Below are 23,028 nucleotides of genomic sequence, written 5' to 3'. Positions count from 1 at the left end.
CCTGCAAGGTATGATGCAAATGTCAGCTCTTCTTTGAGATCTTCCTCTAAGCATGATGCTCCTTCATACTCTTTAATACTTTGGAAATATTTCTATCACCACACTGACTGTGCACATCTTTAGTTTCCATTTCTTACTAGACTAGACTATGAATCCAGAGGCCAGAATGGATTTACATCTGCCCTTATATAAGTATCAGTGTGCACAGTTCCTGGCTCAGAAAGGTGCTCAGCAGGTGCTATAGAGTGATGCTGGGTTGGCCGGAGAATCTCAGTGGGACTCAACTGGCTTCTGGTTAGATGGAGGAATTTGAAGGCGGAATCTGAGAAGCTGGGGAAGAAAAGCAGGAATGGGTTAAACTCAGGTGGGAAGACAGAGAGTCCAGAATTAAGGATTCCTGGATATTGCTGGAATCATGTGAAATGGCTAGTATTTGATTGCTCTTGACCTATAAACACATCTGTTTTTATCTCATTCAATCTAATACACCCAGTATCCTCAGCAGATTAAAATGGTGTTCAGCAGTTCTTCATCTACTTTATGTTCTTGTACTTTTATGAATTCCTCATGCTCATGGTTACTTTTTAAAATCATGCTAAAGCTATGACAGTCTAGGGAGAAGGATGGGTATTGATCTAAAAGACAGGTTGTGCTGTCATTAGAAGCGAGAGTCGAGGAGTTGGTGTTCAGCAGTCTTGAGGTGGAGCGCGTCTCTGTCCCTCCCTGGTGAGCCCTGGGTCTGGAGGACAAAAGGAGAAGCCAGAGGAAATCACAATGGGATGACCACAGTGAGGAAGGAGCATGGGCAGTGGGGTTTCGACTTCGGGACAAGTAAGATGGATTTCACAGGAGGGTTTACAAATCTTGAGTAAGTTCTCCAATATGAGAACTTTCCTTTAAAGATGAATTAACTTGGTGCACACAAAGCCCCAAACTCACCAGGATTCAGATATTTCATGGTTGAATCTTCAGTTTAGTAATATAATTTTTAAAATATATGTGTGTTATTACAATTTTAAAAATAATGTATTAGGCTTAGCTCTCAGCAACTTCTTGTTTCAGCAGCTGATGGCCCTTAAATCTTACCTGTCAGACCAATTTCTGTTCCTTTCAGACCAATTTCTGTTCCTTTCAGAAACTGAGATACCATCCAAATGTCCAATATGCTTGGTTTTGACTGTTAGGGTTCATAATTAGAGATAGTGAAGTTTGTGTGGGTTGAATGTTATTTGCTTTGGGGACTTGAGACGCATGCAACATCTCACCTCATGCAGACCTGATGGGACACTTTTGCCCACGGAGTTTCAGCTTTCAGCCTTGGCCCCTCTGCTGAGCCAGGAGGGCCCGGCGGAAGTGGGTACCACAGGCTTCGTGCTGCACTAGGAGCCAGGGTAACAGTTCTGATTGTTTTCTGAAAAAACTAACTCCAGATCTTGTGATGTAGGTTCTTTTACCTTTTCTTGCTGTTTTTTTTAATTTTCATTTTTTTATTTATATATTAATTGGTACATTTTAGGTATACAATACATTTACATTTATCATTGGGTGTTCGTACCTGATCATGATGTATCTTAGTTCTTATTTTTTTCCCCATTACCTGTGCGCCCTTCACCCACTCCACCCTTCCCTATTTACACAGTTTGATTCCATTTTTTTTTCTTTCTCATAATTTTTCCTTTCCTTTCTTCCCTTTCCCCTTTCCCTCCTGCCACCCCTCCACCTTTGGACCTTTTCCTATTTCAAATTATCAGTTATTCGTTTTAATCATTTTCATCCTTATTTACACTTTCAGTTTCTCACACTAGAGATACTATTAGGTATTTACACGTGTGTCCTATTTATTTCACTTAAGAGTATGGCCTCAATATGCATCCATTTAGCTATAAATGACTCTAGTTTCTCATTCTTTATGGCTGAGTAGTACTCCATTTTATACAAAAACCACATCTTCTTTATCCAGTTTCCAGTTGATGGGCACTTGGACTGTTTCCAAACCTTAGCTATTACAAACTGTGCCGCTATAAACATAGGTGCACACATATTGCTGTGGTATGATTCTTTTAATTCTTTGGGGAAGACACCCAGCAGGGGAATAGTTGGGTCAAATGGGACCTCTAGTCCTAGTTCTTTGAGGTATCTCCATACTGATTTCCACAGTGGTTGCACCAGTCTGCACTCCCACCAACAATGGAGAAGGGTTCCTTTCTCCCCACAATCCCGCCAGCATTTGTTATTGGTTGATTTCTTGATAGCAGCCATTCTTTGTGGGGTGAGGTGGAATCTCAGTGTTGTTTTCATCTGCATCTCTTGAATGACCAGTGATGTTGAACATTTTTCTTGCTGTTTGTCAACCTGGGGCTTCTTTCTTTTTCCCTCAGGAGACTGAACTCTGTATCGATGTGGCTGAAGTCAGTCTGTGGATTCCTCAGAGGGCCTTCACACTTACTGAGAATCTCTGCAACAAATGGCACTTTTTCCTGGATGTCCATAATCAATTTGCTGAGAATGCTCTGCATTCTCTCAATATATGTGGTAAAGAGGACTGCACAGAAATGGAATTGTCATCCTTGGATTCTAAGCAGATTTAGAGGGGGAAGACTTTGAAATCTAATTTATAGCAGATATTTCCTAAGGTTCACTCCTCTATCTATTAAGAACCATTCAAGAAAAGCAAAGGCTACGGGTATTTAAATTGAATGAGAACTTAGAGATGATCAGCTATAATTTTCAATTTCAAATGAGGAAATTGAGGTTTTAAAATTTTAAATGACTCGTCCAAAGCCCAAGGTACTTAGCACCTTAGTTTTTCATGTGTAGGCTAGCCCTTTTCCTTCCAGTCCACATCAAAGTGGCTTTTACCTTTTGCACTTAACTTGAATGATTTCCACCCTTTCATTGCTTTCTCAAGATCAGAGCCATGGACTGGGCCCTTTGCACCGTCTGCCAATCCTCCCCAAAGCCACTAGAGATATGGCTCTCTGCAGTCCTTCTCCACTGTCAAAGCATCCTGTATTTACTGCCTGAGCTGCATCACTGAAATAACCCTCTTGTTCTGTCAGTTAGTTGCTGGAAAGCCTGCTTTCAGATCAGCCACCTTTGGTCCACAAGCCTAGTTTGTGCTCTCTATGTAGAGGACAGAAGCGAGTGGGCATTGAGTTTTCCCTGGAGATGTTGAAGGAGATGTCATCACTGGTACCCTGCTAGGGTGTTTCATGGCCCCTGAGCTCAGTTTTCCATCTGTTCTGCTGGGACCCATGCTGTACTGCTGGCCTTGATCCTCTAAGCCTGCTCCAGGCCACTTGAGGAAGTGGATCTGACAGTGTGTCCTGGACTCCCCACAGGGGCGAGCATGATAAGCAACTTCTGATTGTGGATTTGGAGGATGTCTATGACTGGAAGTCAGTTTTGACAGCCAGCTGTTAAGATGTTGCTCCTGTTTGCAGACCAGGTAACCAAGGAGTCACAGAGCAGTGAAGGGCACAGCTCCAGGTGTTCTAGGTGTTCCAGGTGTTTAAGGGCAATAGTACAGCTAACATAGAGTCATTCAGGCTCAGGGTTAGGGAGCTTGGGTGAGGGGTTTTGCCCAGGACAACTCCATATAGCAGCCTCATGTCTGCCTCCTCACAATGAGAAATATGATATAAATTAAAAATATGATGAATGTTTAATAATTTAAAGTTTTAAAATATTCTACTAAAAGACATATTGCCACGAATCATCTCAAAATACTCCCCCTTACTTCAGACACACTTATCCCATCATTCATACTGCTTTCTGAAGTAGCTCTGGAGTTGTGCTGTTGTGGCTGCCTTGATGTCCCGAATCCACTCAAAACATTTACCTTCTCTGGTCATGTTGACTTTGGGAAAGAGCCAGAAGTTGCAAGTGCCAATCCAGTGAATAAAGTGAATGAGGACACACTGTAATATTGTTATGAGCCTTCCTTTCCATTGGATGGCACTTGGCAACAGTGTTCACTGTATTTTTTATTATGCCTTGTAAAGATACTCACAAAAGAGCACTTTCAGACCTGTTTCAGAGAGTAGCAAGAATGATGAGGTAAATATGTTCAAAGTGAGGGGGAATATTTTGAGGGGAATTGATGACAATGAGTCTTTTACTATAACAAATTTGTTTTTTATTTAAACATTCACTGTAGTTTTTTTTTAAATCTCACATCATCCTTGACTATAGAATAAGTCCAGTGGTGGTGGCCAAGCTGCCGTGAAGTAACCACTCTACCAAGACATGCACATTCTAATAATCAGTTTGAAATATTTGTATGAAAATCCAAATGGAGTAGATTCTAAATCCGTTCACATTTTCCAAAGACATTGCAACATTCCCTTTGCCCTTTAAATCATTTCTCCAGTCACATTCCCAGTAAAGACTACTGGACCATCTAGTTGAAAGTGAGTATGCTGGGCTGGAGATTTAGCTCAGTGGTTTCACTGCCTGCTGTGCAAGCACAAGGACCAGAGTTCAATCCCTAGTACCAAAAAAACAAGAAGGAAGTGAGTATGCCTTATCCACTTTCCTTGCTGTCTTAGTTACTTTTCTCATTGCTGAGACAAAATACCAGACAACAAAAGTTAGAGGAGGAAAGGTTTATTTAGCTCACGGTTTGTAGAGATTTCAGTCCATAGTTGGCTGTCTCTAAGGCAGGGTGGCATTGCAGAGAAGAAACAGTTCATGGTGGGCAGAGGGCAGCAAAGCAAAGGCAGCAAGTGACAAGCAGCAAATGACAACAGCAGTCTTCTTTCTGTCTCTTATATTCTACTCAGGCTACATGCCCTTAACTTGGGTAACACTCACATCCAGGATGGGGCACTCTTAATCCTGGTATCACACCATGAATCAGTCCCAGGAGCACATCCTTAATTCCAGCATCATATACTGTAGATCCAGCCACCTCCAAAAAGCCCTACCTATGACCACATGAGGCTCTGGGGGAACATCTAGACACAAGCCATAATACCTGCTTTTCATTTCTCCATAGCATTTGCTGCTCTCAGAATTATAGTACCATTTTCCTGTTTATCTTGGCTGTTCTGTGTCTTCTGTCACTAAAATGCAACTCTCAGAGCTAAGATTTTTGTTTGTTTGCTCACAGGTGTTGTTTCCTTCTCTGCCTGGAACAGTGCTTGGCACACGGCCATTTCCCCCACCCCGCCATTTTCTCTGAAGAAAACATTTTGTGGACCCCTTGCTGACCTCTAGCTCTTCTGAAGTTCAGCAGGGCTTCTTCCATTGAAGCTGCCCGCTTCAGTGTGAGCCTTTGTCGTAAGTCAGGGATACCGATTTACTCAGCAGTGGACATTCTTCCCCTGCATTGGGTGTATTTTTGCTGCCACTTTCTGGGACTTGGCAGCACTGGCCTGTTGTCCTCTCTGCTCCCACCCATACATTCTCCATGACTCTTCACTTCCTCCTTAGGAGCTGCCTGATCTCAGGGACTTGCCCTTGAACTACCTCAGAGTCTGCAGATTACAAATCACCAAAATGGAGTGTATGGCTCCCACACCTTAGACACTGCGCCTGCCCTTGTTGCTGGGTTAGCTTCTCTAGGGGAAGTCAGGCACCACTGGGCCAGCGAAGCCTCTGCCATAAGACCAAATCTCAGCACTTGGGGCCCTTCCTTGAATTTTCAAAGTCCTCCTCAGGGCCTGGTACTATGAAGTCTGACCATATTCTCCAGAAAGGAAGTTTCTGGTCCTGACTCAGAATCCTTTTCCCCACTGAGGTGACTTCTGATCCTCTACTTTGAACATAAGGTCAACCAGATATTCCAGAGTTCTAAAATGTATGACCAAGGGATCTTCTCAAAGATTGCCAGTCAGGCCCGAATTTAATGTGGGCAGTCTCACAAGTGGACCATTCCTGCTGGGCAATGCAGTGTGGAAGCCCTGGGACTGAGCACTGGAATGGTGTTGACATAATGATTGGGAGTGACTCTCACATGGACCAGAGATGACTTCAGGGCTCTGACTACCAACAGTCCACCGCCAACCCTTTGACTTGAGCCACCAGTGTGGGCCTGTGTCCATCTGTGTTTCAACTGTGGCACTGCTTCTTGTCTTCAATATTTGAGGATGGCAGGGGTGGTGGCTGGTGTGCTCCACCATGCCCCTCAGCTTCTGGCACCAGGGCAGTAGCCACCGTTGCTGCAGTAGGGCAGCAATGTATTGTCAGGCAGTCCTCCAAAGATGGCTTTCACAACGGAGCACAACTGGCTGTCCACACCATGTCCTCCCTTGCCTTCCACTGATGGGGTTTTTTGTACTCTCCCCCTGCCAGTCTTAAGCTGTGCCTGATGAGGGAAGGGCACTTCCTGCAGGAGTGGGACTGCTCATCTCTCTTTTTACACGGACCCCACACTGCACTTTCTGCTATTAGTAGTGTATGGAAGTCAGGTCAGCCACCATTGAAAAAGCTCCCATTCTAGGAATGTAGTGATTACAATCTCAAGAGACCAGGAGAAGACGTGGCTGGAAATGGGGTGCTCTATGTTTCCCTATAAAATTCTGAATGGTAAACTTAATAGGACCAGGAAACAAATACGGGTCACATTTTCCTGCATGCTCTGGAGAAGACTTGCCCCAGTGAAGCGCCATCATGAACTTCGAGAGACTCAGTCGGTGCCAGTGTCCATGGACAGCGCAGTGTCATGAGTGATGGTGTGACCAGTGTCACAAGTGTGCTGCTGAGGGACAGCAGAAGCAGAAGCTCTATGCTGTGTAACAAGCAGGTTCTGCAGAGCTGAGTCCTTGTGATTTATTACAGTGTTCCTGCCGCTTTCTCCTAGGGGACATGCAGCACTCACCAGGATCAGTGCCCAGGACAGTAAGGTGCACAAAAGATGGTTACTGGGTTTGAACAGGCTTGGAGCCTGCGAGGAGTCCTCACGTGGATCCATGGGATAGTAATTGAGGCCTAAGTAGATCTTCTCTCCCCGTCTTCATTAATGCCCCTGGCCCTCGAAGGATCTACATCTGAAGACATAATTTAAATCCAGTTATTTATATAGATGGGAGCCATGTCCCACACTGCACTGCAGAGAATCTTTCCCCAGGGACCCTGTACACCCTCAGGGCAGCCCTGGGGAGGAGACTTTTTGGGCTTACACAGCAAGACTTATATTATTAGTTTTGTTGTTTTGGGGTTTTTTCCCCCCTTGGTTGTACAATGGCTTGCTTCCATTTCAGAGCAAGTTGTTGGCAGCAGATTAGTTTGGGTTTTTTTGTTTTTTTGTTTTTTTTAAATCTCAGGTGCTAATTGATTCCCCTCCCAGTTTGGGGCAGATAAATTCTAGTAACATAATATGAAAGCTACTGGAAACTTCCTATGAAGGCAGCTGAGGCATTTCTTATTTTACGTCATGATGGGTTAAAGCACATTGTTAAGTTCTGATCTCCCTGTGGAGGAAATTAGATCTGTAGTCATGCCAGGAAACTTTCTAAACTCAAGGACTTTAAATGTCTCTCCTGGCAGTGGCACCTTTGATCCTGAGAGAAGTATCAACTTGGGAAAGGTGTGGAAATCTCTATGTTAGCTTTGCTGTCCTGTTAGGACCACAGTCTTCTTTTGAGTCCCAGACTCACTAGGTCTGAGGAAATCCAGAGCCCCATCAGCCCTCGCCTTCCTCACAGTCCTTTATTTCTGGAAAAGAGTGGACCCAGTGCCCATGCTGCTGTCACAGGACCCAAGTCCTGTGCTGCCCTCTGGAAACAGCCAGCTTTCTTGGATTGTGTGTGCCAGCCTCGGCTCCGAGGCCATCCTGAGAGATACTTGTTTGATCTCATATACTGATGAGTTAAATTTCATTATCCTTTTCATTTAACAGATAAAATAATCAACCAGCAAGTTATGATTTTGTGGCTGGCGAGTAACAAGAGATCCCAGGAAGTTTGCTTGTAGAGCTGGCTTCCACAGCTGTCCTCCCAAGAGCTTGGAACTTAACTATTGGTTCTTCCATATTTATAGACATCCTGGAAATTCTTGTTCCTCACTGACTATTCTTTGTTTTTTTTTTCCCATTAACTTTATTGGTACATTTTAGGTATACAATACAGTTACATTCATCATTGGGATCTTGTACCATTACATGAGTCTCTTGGACCTTATTTTTTTTCCCCTTCCCTTGCCCTCCCTTCACCCCCTCCACCCTTCCCTATTTGCAAAGACCTTGTTTCCATTTTTTTCCTCTTCTCATATTTTTTCCTTTCCCTTTTTTCCCTTCCCCTACCCCTCCCAAGTCCCCTGCTCTTTTAGACCTTTTCTTCCTGCTACACAATATCAGTTATACATTTTTAAAATTAAAATATTAAGATCTAGGAGACATTACCATAGATTTTACAGAATTTAAAAGGATATAAAAAGCATATTACAAAAATCTTTTTTGAAATAAATTTGACAACTTCTAAGAAGTAACTTGGAAGACAAATTAATGAAACTAACCCTGGAGGAAATATAAAATTTGAATAGCACCTATTAAAGAAAATATATTCCTAGCTTGAAAACCTACCTATATGACAACAGCAGGCTTATAAACATTTTAACTGATAAATTATATGAAACAATTAAAGCAGAAAAAAGAAGGAATACTTCTGCCCTCATTTTAGGAACTCAACATTGTGCTAATCCTAAAACTGGATAAAGATAATAGAAGAAAAAAGTATGAACATAGAAATTTGTTTAACAAAACAAACTCAGAAGTCAGATCTGGCAGGATGTAGAAAGTGGTTTTCTTATAGGGATGGCAGTGTTGGTTCAGCATTGGAAGATCCACCCCCCAAAGTCATCATTTTAACAGAGGAAAGGAAAAAGCCATATGATCCTGTCACTAGTTGGAGAAAAAGTATTGGACTAAATTCTGTAGCTGTTCATGGTACAAGCTATCAGGAGACTAGAAGTAGAACAGAACCTTCTCAACAGATTAAAGACATGTACTCCATACTTCCAGCGAGAACGCCTTATATGAATGGAGACGATACAATGCTTTCTCCTTCAGGTGGAGAACAAGAGTAGATATGCTTACTCTTTATCTGTCCATTAAACTTTGAAACCTAGTCCCCACCAAAATAGTCTGGCAATAAAATGACACAACTAGGATAAGATTGGCACGGCAGAAGCAAAATCTTTATATGTGGATGAAATGCTTATCTACAGAGAAAATACTAAGAAATCTCTAGGAGACCCTAGAACTTGTACTTGAATTTAGCAGGATTAGAAAACACAAGGTATATATAAAAATTCAGGTCTGTGTATACTTGCTATAAATGAAGAATTGGATATTGAAATTTAAAAGTTATGTAGGAGTACAAAGGACCTAGAAAAGTTAAAAACAAAAACAAAAACAGTGTTGGAAGACATTTAGTACCTAATTTTAAGACTTCTTCTAAAGCTACAGTAATCAAGGCAGTGTTGGTGTAAGGAAAGACATATAGATCATTTGAATAAAACAGAGAATCTAGAAATAGAACCACACATATATATGGTCCACTGAGTTTTGAAAGATTATTTAACATTAGCATTTTATAGAATATAAACTCAATTCAAGAGCCGAGGAAGAGATAATGTTTTCAGCAAATGGCACTAGAAAACCTGGTATCGATATATAAAAAATTAACCTCAACCCTTTTTTTCCATACATGAAAATAACTTGAAGGGATCTATGAACCTAAATAAGAAAGCCTAAGAGTATAAAACTTTAAGAAGAAATTATAAGGGAAAATATTTATGAATTCAGGGTAGGCAAGAACTACCTAGGATACAAAAGACATGATGTATAAAAGAAAAAAATTGATAAATGAGATTCCATCAAAATTTAGAACTTGAAATGACATCATTAAAATGAAAAGTAGTCCTTAAACAGACCATATTTACAATGCATATAACTTATGAGCAGAATATATAAAGAATTCTTAGAGCTCATTAATAGACAACTCAATTAAAATGTAGACATAAGAAGATGATAAATAGCCAGTATAGCACAAGGAATGGTGTGCAAATCTAGAATCAGAAAAATACTAATCAGTACAATAACAAGATTGAATTATACACTCATTAGGGAGATGAAGTTAAAAGTTTTAAAAGCCTTGTCATGACTTTTTCTTTTTGTTGGATTCTCCCCCTTTGCGTTTAATTTGTCATGCCTAATGGATTCATTCTGCAGGGTTTCCTGGGGTTGTGATCCTCATTGTCTTTTCCTAGGGTACTGTCTAAAATTTTTTGGGGTGCCAGTTTGGTATTCATGAAGTTCCTGAGGTGCTCTTTATCATCAAAGTATCTTATTTCTCCATCCATTTTGAAAGATAGTTTTGCAGGGTACATCAATCTGGGTTGGAGGCTGTTTTCTTTTAGGGCTTGAAATACATCACTCCAAGCTCTTCTTGCCTCGAGGGTTTGCACTGAGAAGTCTGCTGTGATTCTGATGGGCTTTCCTTTGTATGTGATTTGTTTCTTTTCTCTCACTGCTTGTAGAATTTTGTTCTTCTGTTGGATTTCTGGAATCCTAACTATTATATGCCTATGTGTAGATTTTTTTTGATTAAAGCTAGCTGGAGTCCTGTATGCCTCACTTATCTGCATGTCAAGTTCTTTTCCCCTCCTTGGGAAGTTTTCTGCCATCACTTCTGTGAAGAGTTTTTTTTATGTCATCTGCACTCTCTCCTCTTTCTTCATTGACTCCAGTCAGTCTTATGTTATTCTTCTTTGCATCGTCTAGCAGCTGCTGGACTGATTTCTCGTGTTCCCTTACAATTTTAAAGCAATTTTTTTTTCCTCCTCACTAATTGCAATCTTATCTTCTATATCTGAAATTCTATCTTCACATTGGTTCATTCTGCTGTGTAGACCTTCGATGCAGTTTTTAATCTCTTGGAAATCTGTTTGTATCTGTTTTATGGATTCCATTTGTTTCCTATGTTGGGATTCCATCATGTTCCTCAGATCCTCTATTTTTTTTTATCTGTATCCTCTCTAGATTTATTAATCATGTCTTGCACCATGAGCAAAATCTTTGCTGTTATCTGAGTAATTATTTCTGATTTCATTTTTCCCAGATCCTCTTTTGTTGCCAGTTTAGAGAGTCCAGGTGGTTGAGTATCAGATTGCTCCATCTCGTTTCCCTTTGGGGTTGCTGTAGGTGATCTGGAAGTCTGTTTTTGAGGCTTGTTTATGTGTCTTCTCATTTCCATGGCGGGGCGGGGCGGCGGGGGGGAGTGTGCTTCTGGTGCCCACATGCCTCACCTTCTCTGCCCTAGGAGCTTGGGATGGCAGTGGGGGAGCTTCTTTCCGGGTGCTGGGACCAGCTGAGCTTCTCTGCCCTAGGAGCCTGGGATGGAGGTGGGAGCTTCCTTCCGGGTGCTGGGACTGGCTCTGCTTCTCTGCCCTAGGAGCTTGGAATGGAGGCAGGGGAGCTTCCTTCTGGGTGCTGCATGGACCATTCTTTGGCACAGAGGTGTCTTGTTGTATAAGCAATTCTTCTCATTTCTTAGTGTTTAACCCAAATGCTACCAATCCTCACTGACCTGTGGGACAGAGAAGGCATGGTGACATTGGTGACACTCATTCCTGTTCTTCTTGTCCTTCTGAAGTGGAACCTCTGGGCCCCCTGCAAAGATCCCCACAAGAGTCTCCACCAAGTCCCGAGGACCCTCGCTCATGCTCAACATCACACCGTCAGCCACACTTGCCACTCGGGGCCATCATAGCCACTCTTACCCCCATGTGCTGGACTGAGGCCTTTCAGACTCCTTCAAGAATCTCTCACTTGCTAATGCGAAATAGGAAGAAAAGGTCCAAAGGGGTAGGGGAAGTGGGAGGGTTAGGGGAAAGGAAAGAAGGGAAAGGAAAAAATGGAAACAGAGTCTTTGTAAATAGGGAAGGGTCGAGGGGTAGAAGGAAGGGCAGGGGAAGGGGGAAAAAATAAGAACCAAGATTCAGCATGTAAAGGTACAGGTTCCCAGTGATGAATGTAACTGTACTATATACCTAAGATGTACCAATAAAAGAATTTAAGAATTAAAAAAAAATAGAATCTCTCACTGTTGATATTGTGGAACAAAGGTGCCTTCCAGTCCATGAAAACATCCACACTCAGGGAGCTCTTTCCCAATAAGCCTGAATCCAAGAATTTTTGAGATGAGAAGCCATGATTTCCATAAAGCAGTAGGTTCCATACTACACAAAACTGTGTATCTCATCTCTATCTCAGCATCCCAATATTGCAATTCTGGGGCCCAAACTCTCACTATGTGTCATGAAGCCCATTTGTTTGGTGCTCACTGTCACTCCCAATGGAGCTGTAAACCAGTCCCGGGGGCCAAGGGGAGCGACAGTAGCACACGCCTCCCACCATACCTGCTCCTGTCCATTCGCCTTCAACCCCAAAATGGTCTTTCCCTCCTCCTGTCTGTGCAAGCAACTGGAGAGAGAAGAACAGCACCCAAATTTTAACTTCCAGTGTGAGTTCAGCTAGGGCATCTTGCTACATATTTTATGCAAACTGGGTGGGAAGGTTTGGCCCATAAGGCTGCCCAGGAGAGGTTAGAGGGAGACATTAACTAGAGCGGAAGCTAACTCTACTCTGGAGCCTTGGAGGAAGTTCAGAGTCAACATCTTCCTTAGCTGTTACAAGTCAGAAGGTGGATAAACTCTGAACTGATATAATAAATAAAAGACCATACTAGTAGATATAAAGTTATTTTCACAACTGTCTTACCATTCAAGTTTAAACCCAAGAATAAAAAGGAGAAAAATGATATATGAAGATCATTAAAAATGAAAAGGCAAACGAAATTAAAAAATATAAATGAAAAAGGACCAGGACAAAAAGAAAGCCAGCAGAAGCCATAAAGCCACTTGTCCTTTCACAGGGCCTCTACCCCTGTGGGACAGGACAAACTGCCACAGTGAGTTAGCGTGCTTTCACTTCTTGGGTTCTTCCCCACCAGTCCTCCTGCTGTAGAAAGCAGAAGTTCAAGGTATTAAAATAGATCCATTGCGCATGCAAGAGCAAGCCCTCGGCAAAGCCACTCTTCCTGTTATCCAACTTCTCAGTGCAAAAGCTCTCTCTTTCCAACCCCTTAGCACCGACCCTGTCAGGAACCCCCGACTCGGCTTAAAGTACCTGGTTACTTGCTGTTTTTAAGTTCTATAATAAATAAACTCCTAAATGAGCCTTTGTGTCAGAGTCAGAGAAACAAGACACAAAAGATCTATCTTTTTTTCTTTGTCTTTTTTAAAAAAACGGTCTCCCTAAATCGCTAAATTACATAGGCTGGGGTGAAACTTGCAATCAATCCTCCTGCCTCAGCCTTCCAGAGGCTGGGATTTCAGGTATGGGGCATTGTGCACAGCCAGGAGATCCCACCCTGACCACCTCATTACTCCTCCAACATGCCCCCCTCCCCCGCTTATCAGTCCTCAGGACCAAACTAAGGACTTCTGGGATTGGAATGCTCAGAGAAAGGTGCCCTCTTTTCCTTTTGTGTTTTTTCCCTCTTCCTCTTCGTTGCCTCTTCCAGCATAGAATGGGCCTTTTTTCGGGTCCACTTAATTTTTATTCTTATCCCAAATCAGAAAGGAGAAATTTTGAGAACGGTACTCTGGCTAGAATCATGCTACAGCATTGGGTGCTCCCGATAACGGGTTGGACCTGCAGAATTTCAGGCTCCACCCCCGTCCTGCGGGATCACAATCTGCATTTTTATACGATCCAGGCTGGTTTGCAAGCACCGTAAAGTTTAAGGAGCTCGGAGAAAGGCGGCCAGCTGAAGCTTTCCACTGGGGCCACCGTGTGGAAGTTTTAGGTCACAGCGACACTCTGTGGTTGCTTTCATAGTTGCGATTGAGTTTGAGCTGAATAAACTGCGTCTCAGAACAGTGGCCAGCTCTGTTATCGCAGGAGGGAACAGATGACCATTGTCCTGGTGCCTGGAGGTCTCCGACAGCGGCCTCTCTCTGCCACCTTGTTCTACAGTAATTTTGTTTGTAGTATTTGCTAGCTGGGAAAATCTACACTAACAAGAAACTATGACAAGTTGTACATCCTGAATTCAAAACTCCAAAATTTTCCAAAATCTGAAACTTTTTAAGCACCAACATGATACCATAGTGGAAGATTTTACAGATGACCTCATGTCAAACTTACTCAAAATCTTATATGAAATTATGTTCAGGCTACGTGTATGAGGAGTAGATGAAACACAAATGAATTTTGTGTTTAGGCTTAAGTGCCTTCCCCAAAATAGCTTATGTATATGCAAATATTCTAAACTAAGTGTTTAGGATAAGAAGTAGTCACCCTGTATTTTGATTTTATTAAGTCTTTCTTTTCTTTTTTTATTCTATTAACTCTTAAGATGAATAATTTATATTGAGTTAAACTCCAGAATATTCGTGTTTGCTTAGAGAAGGGTAGTGTGGGCATATAAGATTTATTTTCTGTCCAGTCTTGACCATGGTTGGATATAGATAGGCTGAGCCTCTTGCAATAGCTCCAAGGTATTCCAAAGGAATCCTAACCCACAACCTGGGAACCCCAGTGTGGAAGCACACCCCGAATGCTTTGTAAAAGCCATCTTGGTCAATTCTGAACGCACCAATTTCATTTGGTCTCTGATGATTTTCAAGGTCAGGCTTTTTTTGGCTCTTGAGGAATAACAGATGAGGAAACTGACTTTAGAGAAGTTGTCCATGGTTACACTTCTAGCTCAAAGAAGAGCCCATGGCCAGTCTCTCTCTTCTGCTTTCCAACCCAAACACTCCAGGAAGATTAACTTTCCTGAAACACAGTTCTGTTTGGGTATTTCCCAACTCAAAATTACCTCCAACTTTGCCCAGCTGGATATAGACATAAAGCTATGCCGGTTTGCAAAGCAAAATCTAACACCAACCAGCCTAGTTGTCACTGTCACCTTCACACCCCTTAGGCTCCATCTAGATTCTCTGTGTTGTCCTCTATGCTGCTCACAGAGAATAATGACCTCAGAGGACACCTGTGGGGAGGCTGCCTGGTGGCTACGGTGGAAAGCGGTGCCTGGGTCAGGTGCAGGGGTGGGGGGTAGGACCCACAGAGACACAGCAACAGTTCTGGTGTGTGACTGTGTCGGGCTGACTCGTCTCACAGCCAGGCACAAGTCTTCTGGGAGAAATACAGCTGTTGAGTCAACCACGGAATGCACAAGCTGGTAATCTTCTCTCCTTTGGGCCCTCAGTGGGAGAAAGAGCATTATCAGAAGGTCAGCAGGTGTCTTGGCCATTGGTTGTTTCTGGCAGCCCAGTGCTGCCCCTTCCTTCAGGAAGTGCAGAGCTCAGGGGCGTAGCTTAGTGGTGGAGCATGCTTAGCACGAATGAGGCCCTGGGTTCAGTCCCTAGCACAAAACAACAACAAAACAAAACAAAGAAAGAAAAGGGATCAAAACTGCATGTTTCCTTTGAGGTGCTCTTTCTTCTGCTGGATACAGTCTGGTAAGGACAGCTTGCAGATGCTGTAGTGGGTACTGGTGGTCCCAGTAGGACAACTTCATGCTCTCTTTTGATGCTTGGATCTTGACCAGAAAATCATGGAAACAGAAAATGATTCTCTTTCATCCCAGCAGTGCTGTCCTGGCCTTGCTAGCCTGCTTTTAGACTTGATGGTGATGCTTGAATCCTAGATGTTCTGTATGTTCTAGTTGCTATCTCTTTATTAGCCTCTATCTTTTTATTTATTGTTTTACTTTTAATTTTGCATTTCAGAGGATTGAACCCAGGGTCTTGTGCATGTTGAGCAAGAGCTCTACCACTGAGCCACACCCTCAGCCCTTCACCCTCTTATTGAATCTGTGGATCCCCCATATCCTTACTCCTAAAATATTTTTAAATAAGTTAATGTACTAATCAGCTATTGCTAGATAGTTATATTTTATAAAACCTTCACAATCCCAATTGTTATAGCAACAAAAATTTAATTTTCTCACAAGTCTATCTATTGACCAGGGGAGCTCTATTCAGAATTTCAGGTCTAGTTTAAATCTGTTCCAGGCATCTTGGATTTGAAAATAGCAGCTACTGAGGGTGTGCTCTTTTTATGATAAATGATAGGGGAAGAGCAAACAACACAAGCACATTGAAAAATCTCTGGGCATTATATACCTTATTATACACTGTATTAGTCAAAGCCAGTCCCACAATCAAACTCAAAGTTAAAACAGGCAGGCACTGAAAAGCCACCATATGAAAAGTATAGATGCTTTATTATATTGTGAGGACAGAATGTAAAGTTGGGACCATTAACTTAGTGAATCAGAAAATAATAAAATATTGACAGGAATTAATTTTAGCATGGTCACATGGATCAGTCTTTTCCTTTACAGCCTTCAAACTGAACTTCTTTCCTGGTCACTTCATTTCATTTCATTTATTTTGAGACAGAGTCTCACAAAATTGCCCAAATTGGGCTCGAACATGTGATCCTCCTGCCTCATCCTCCCATAGTACTGGGATTACAGGTGTACACTACCAGCTTCCACCTCTTGTTTAAGAAATTCTCCACAGACCAAGGGTCATCAAGAAGACATTTGTCTTTGTCTTGTTTTTCATTCTTAAGTCTTTAGTCCCAGGCATGGGTGAGGTTTATTATTGGAGTCTAGAGTGCTGTGGGCTCTTTCTAGAGATTCTTTCCACTTTCTTATTGTCATAACAAAGAAACGGACAAGACAAGTGAAAAAGGTAGTGTGGTTTTACACTTATTAAAGGCAGGAAAAGAAGTACACTTGACAGAGTGAGAGCTGGCCACAGAGAAAGAGAGCGCACAGTGGCTACAAGGTTAATGGCCAATATCTTTTGTACCCCCATTCTTCAGGCTGACAGGCCATCCTATAAAAACCCTCAATTTCACACCAGAAGAACTGAAAATAGCACTTTCTGACTGGTGGTCCCAGGTGCAGGTCCCAACTGTTTTTCTAAGCATGTGCCTTGGATCTCTGTGATTGACAGGTCAGTCCACTTGCCTAACCAGCTGGCCATGCCCTAATCTCCTGTCTCATTTTCCTCTATGAGACATAAATCCACAAAATTCCTTATGGAATGCTAAGGGTGTGGCGGTCTCTGTCATCACATAGTTACTTCTGGCTGAAAGGGGCTGTAGGGCCTACTGCTGTGGATTATGTTCTCTCCAACTACCTTGGGATGTTGTGACTCACCAGCTGGGTTGAAAAACCTGTAAGACAGTAAGAAAGGAGTCAGTGTCTATATGTGAAGAACTGTTGAGCTGCCTGTTCAGTGGCAGAAAGCTTTGTAAGTTTGTCAGGAGAGTCAGGGGCTGTAGTCTGGATCATTATCCAAAGACTTCAATGGACAAACTTTACTATTGGGTTGAAGATGAGAGCCCAAATATGAGCAGGAACAGGTCAGAATATTTCCTGGTCTGTCTTAAAAGGAGGACTATGAATTAGAGACATTAAGTTTTATTTCCATGCTTCCTGTGGAGGAGAAAGACAGATATTAGGTAAGCTACCACGAGCCTGAGAGCTGTAGATTACCCACATGATGGATCTAATTCACAACAGGAGTCCCAATACAGGTGCCCATTTAAGCTGTGGTGGATTGGGGGTCATTCATGACAGTACTTATCTGGACCTGGAGCAGTACTGTAGTCTTTTTTTTGAAGAGGAGCCTCAGGTCTTCCAGAGGTTCATACGAGTTGGTCCCTTGGTTGGTCTTTTTCCTCAGGTAGATCAGGTACAGCTGGCTTTATCCTAGAAAGGTGAATCCAGCTATCCCTGCCACCTTTACTGCAGTAGGTGTGGTAAGGGTTACTGAAAAGGGGCCCCTTCCATGTTGGTTGTAATTGGTCTGCCCCAGTTCCTTCTTTCCAAGTTTTAATGAGCACTTGGTGTCTAGGGCAGATACTAGGTGGTCCTCCTGGGCCAGGAGCTGGCAGGACTTCATTCCCACACATTTGGATAGACTGTTGTACTTGATCTAGATTAATAAGTCATTGTTAGAATCTTGTGAAGAAGATAGAAAAGGCCTCCCATGTAACATCTCAAATGGGCTCATATTTAGCCTAGTTTGGGGGGTGTTTTGAATCCTCTTGAGGGCTATTGGCAATCATCAGAGCCAAAACTTAGAACTCTCTTGGCAAATTTTGCCAGAGTTTGTTTTAGGGTCTGGTTGGCTCTTTTGACCTTTCTGGAGTACTGAGGTCTCTATGCAGAATGGAATGGTACTTTATTCCTAAAGCCTTTGCCCCCCTGAGTTATTTGAGAGGTAAAAGAAGGCCCATTGTCACTCTGAAGGGACAGAGATAGCCCAAACCAGGGGATGATTTCTTTGAGCAGCACCTAGGCTACCACTGCAGCCTTCTCTAAACAGGTAGGGAAGGCCTCAATCCAGCCTGAGAAGGTGTCAATTAGGACCAATATCTGTTTAAATCTCCCACATGGTGGCATGTGGGTACAATCTAATTGCCAGTCCTCCCCAGGGTATTTCCCTCTCCTCTGTACAGCTTCTAACAAAAGAGGTGGTCTGGCCTTGCCGGGATTACTGTACACAAAGTTGAAAAGCTTGGCAGACCTATCAAGGGGTCACTGCTAGTCTTAGTCCTGTGAAAATTCAATGGACCATTTCTCATGTAGCATCTCTTCCCATGTGAAAAGAATCATGAAAGGTTTTTATGGTTTTCCACAGTGTCCCTTGGAGAACAAGTTTATTTTCTAAATACCACCAAAGTCCCCTTTCAATTCTCCCTTGTCCTAAGGCCCATTTATTTCCCTGGGGGTTACAGATTGGTTTTAATGGTTCCTCAGGAATGGGGAATAAGGCTAGGGTTTTGAGGGGCTGTAAGGCTATACTTCTTGCCTCTTCATCAGCCTTTTGATTTCCCAAAGAGACTTTAGACATGTTTCTTTGGTGTCCCTTGCAATGAATAACAGAGACCTGCCTGGGAAGATAGGCTGCCTCATTTTACTAGTAAATCTCTTCCTAGTAAGGGAGCAGAACACCATGAGACAATTAAAAACTAATGGTTAAACATTTGACCTTTGAATTGACATGTCAGAGCAGGTGTAAAGAAGCTCCAAGTACGGGTCCTCTTGACCCCAATTTTGGCTATGGATCTAGAGGAAGGTTTTCCAGAGAAGGTAGTTAAGACACAATAAACCACTTTTGTGTCTATAAGGAACTGAACTTGCTTACCATAACATCCAGGGTCACTCAGGGCTCTTCAAACCAGATGGAGATGCCTGTGGACAAGGGCGTGGCAGGTTGCCCCAGGCCACTTCAGTCCTTATTATCAGAGGGGCATGAGGGTTCTGGCTGGCCTATGCCCACTCTGGGAGCGGCGACAGTCACTCCCCCAGTGCCATGAGTCAGGCACATCAACTGCCTGGCACACTGAGCAGGGCTCAAGTGGTGGCTTGGTACAGTTTGTGTCCAGTGTCCAGTCTGCTTGAATTTAAGGCAAGAACTCTTTACCTGATTGGCCTTAGGTTTTCCTCGGACTGCTTGGGCATGCTTAAAGCATTGCCAATTATGACATCCATGATTTTGGCTTTTTCCCTCCTCAGCCCTTTTCCTTTCATCCTCATCTAGATCTCAATTGTTGACCACAGAAAAGGCTGTGTCCAACAATTGGGTCATAGGAGTCCAGGGGCCCATCTGATGTTTCTGTAATTTGTGTCAAATATCTAGGGTTGTGCCAGGGATTTAGCTCAGTGGTTCCGCCACCTGCCTCGCAAGCACAAGGTCCCAAGTTCGATCCCTGGTACAAAAAAAAAATCTAGGGCTGATTGACTAATAAAATGCTATCCCATCGGTGCCTGACCCTACTTGGAAGATGAAATGAGGTTTGTATATTTACAGAAAGCTACTACTAATCAGCTATGGAAGACAGCTGGATTTTCCTTTTTTCTCTGTGTAACCTCTCTCACCCTTTCATAATTAACTGGTTTCTTTATGCATCATTTTATTGCCATGACAAGAGCCATTATCATTTTAGACCTCACGTTTAGTCCACCTCTAGTATTATAGTCCCAATTTGGTTCTATCAGAGGGACAGTCACCTCTCTGGAGTGATTTCCTTCTCTTGTTGAAGCATATTGTTCATCTGCACATCTCCTGTCCTCTTCTAGGATTCTTTGTTTTTCATACCAGCTACAACAAATGGCCAAGACAAATGAGACATCTTACCATGATAGGTCAAAAGCAAGGGTCAAAATTTGAAACCAATCTGCAAACCTACCAGGATCTTCTGAATATCGGGCTAATTGTTCTTGGCATCATTGGATATCTGCCACTAAAGAAGGAACCTGGGGTCAGGTAGTCCCCTCTACTTCTGGGACCTCTCTTAGGAGAAGGATGTACTGTGAAATAGAAGAGTAAGAGACTCAACTCTGAGTATGTCCTGTGGGGCTCAAAGCTGTCTGAGGAGCACAACGAGGGGACTGAGGAGTACTGGGTCTCTCTGGGGAGCTGGCCTCTGGTGGAGTCCAAGGGACTTGAAGAAGATGGGACTGATTTACTGTCCCGAGGATTATAAGGAGGAGGTTGAGGAAGCTATCTAGTGTGGTTGTTTTCATTAAACAGGTAGAAGAGACCCATCTCCCCCTGAGAGACAGATGGGCATCTGAGGACAGGATCATCAATTTCCTCTTCCTTGGAGGTCTCTTTAAGTACCATAGTTCTTGGGCCTTTCCTGAGATAAAGAGCCATAAAAGCCGGAACTTAAGGGATTTCACACCACTTGCCTTGACTTTTGCAAAAAAAATCTAACTAAAGAATAGTATTATAATTTAGATTGCCATTCTGCTCCCATCCTTTACCATTTCCTGGTTCAAACTGGGCCCAAAAGGAATTGCAATAGAAAATAAGTTGTTCTTTTTTCAGATTGTCAGGGTCAAATTGATCCCTATTTTTAAGGATACAGCCTAAGGGTGAGGTCACTGGGATCCACAGGGTGTTTCCCATGGTGCAACATGGGACCTATAGAGAGAGAGAGAGAAGACCCCATCTGGGGTCCTCCAGACCAAATCCTCTCAGAAGGATGCAGACCTGTTGGGTCACAGGAGCATCCTCCATGATTCAATTGTACCGTGTACACCGGACATCTCAGGAAAGGCAAGCAGCACTGGTGCCTTCTTTATTTTTTTTTCCTTAGAACTCTCCACACCCTGTGGGCCACTAGGACTCCTTCAAGAGAAAGGAGTTGAACCCCTGGGGCTCCAACTAGCTACTTGAGAAACAGACAACTCCTAAAAGCTCAGGGTGGAGTCCCTGGGTTTCCATCTACCCACTGGAGAAACAATTTCCCTCACATTTGTCTTGATAATAAAATCTGGGGTAATTACTTTGTTTAAGGCAGTAGGGCTACAAACCTGTTTTTTAGCATTTAAGAGGGGAAAAAAGAAGTAAAAACCTTAAAAAGTCCTAAGTACAATGATGTGGGTTTGTTATCTATTAACTGTAGCTCTAGTTTGCACATTCACAGCAGGTTGAGTTGACCTTCACTGGCTGTTCCCTTTGTTCTGCTCAGGCCCTCAGGCAGTTTCTAAATTACCCAAATCTCTGTTAGAAGAAACAGGGAAGGGATCTAACCTGATTTAGAAGAGATGAGAGGATGAGTTCCTTATGCTCCATGAGAGCAGAATCTTTAGCTCCTATCTATAAGGGTGAGATTTCCTGGTATCCATGAGGTCAATTGAAAAAGAAAATGGCAAATAAACATGGTGGAACCATGTGGACCCATGTGGCTCCCTACAAAAGTGACTCACTAAGGATACCTAGAGATAGATGCCCACTAGGGGAAAAAGGGAGATTAGACTTCACGCTCAAAAAGAGGCAGGCTGGGATACGTGGCTCAAGCAGGCTCACCAGAGAGTGAGAAAACTGAACAAAGTATTGGGGAGAACAAAAATGTGGGGGTATAAAACATACTAAAGTCTAGGTCCCATACATGGAACCTGAACAATCTGTTGTTCGACTGAGTTAATAACAGGCTCTCTGGCAGCCCCCAACCCATGTGACCATGGAGGATGCCTTGCCATCCCATGGGTCGCCATCAGGCCATGCATCCCCAGGGCACAGCCACATACACTGCGGGCCTCAGCATGAGCCTGCCCTGGCAGCTTGGGTGGTGATGAGGGATGGAGTTCCGGGGAGAGAGGTACAGTGTGAAGTGGCACAATGAGGAACGGAGGCACAGTTAGCCACATGCTAGGCCACTAATTTTTCTCATTCACAAAGCTCTTACCTCCTGGCTGGGCTTTCCAAGACTATGTTACCAGCGCTTGGCGTGCTGTAGGTTCCTTCTAGAGATTCTTTCCAGGTTCTTATTCCCTGAACAGATAATTAAACAAGACAAGGGAAAAGTATGGAGTTTTAATTAAAGGTAGCAAGGTTTATTAGAGGTGGGAAAAGCAGTATGCTCTGCAGAGTGAGAGTGGGCTACTGAGAAAGAGGGAGCACAGGTTAATGGCTGACATCATTTGCACTGAGGCTGACATCAGACCTAGACTGTCCTATCAATAGCTTGGATTTTGCACAAGAACTGAAGATGACACTTTTTGATTGGTCCCAGGTGCGGGACTTGGAAACTGTTTTTCTATGCATGTGTTCTGAATCTTCACGATTGACAGATCATGCCACTTGTCCAGCTGGCTGGCCATGCCCTAATCTCCTGCCTCAGGTTGGGACCTGATTATGAGTTTTTGTTAATGATTGACTAATTGCTCCACTGTTCATTTTTAAATAAGCCATCCTATTCCCACAGATCCACAATATTGCCTTTGTTATCCAACAAGTTTCTATAAATGCAGGGGTGTCTTTCTGGCTTCTCTATTCTGTTTCCTTGTTCTATCTGTCAACTTCTATGGTGACTGTACACTTCTCAATTACAGTAGTACCTCAGTTCACAAATGGTTTTGTTTGCAAACAGTTTGGTTCACAAAAGCATTTGGAAATTTGTGTTTTTGTTTGCAAACTACATCAGATGACAAATATAACTGTGATCATTTTTGCTCCATAAACACAAACATGGCCATC

The sequence above is a fragment of the Heterocephalus glaber genome, unplaced genomic scaffold (genome assembly GCF_053883595.1).
Source record: "Heterocephalus glaber isolate CG9 unplaced genomic scaffold, H.glaber_assembly_v1.0 deba00001509, whole genome shotgun sequence".
Taxonomy (NCBI): Eukaryota; Metazoa; Chordata; class Mammalia; order Rodentia; family Bathyergidae; genus Heterocephalus; species Heterocephalus glaber.
Note: the sequence above shows the minus strand (reverse complement) of the source record.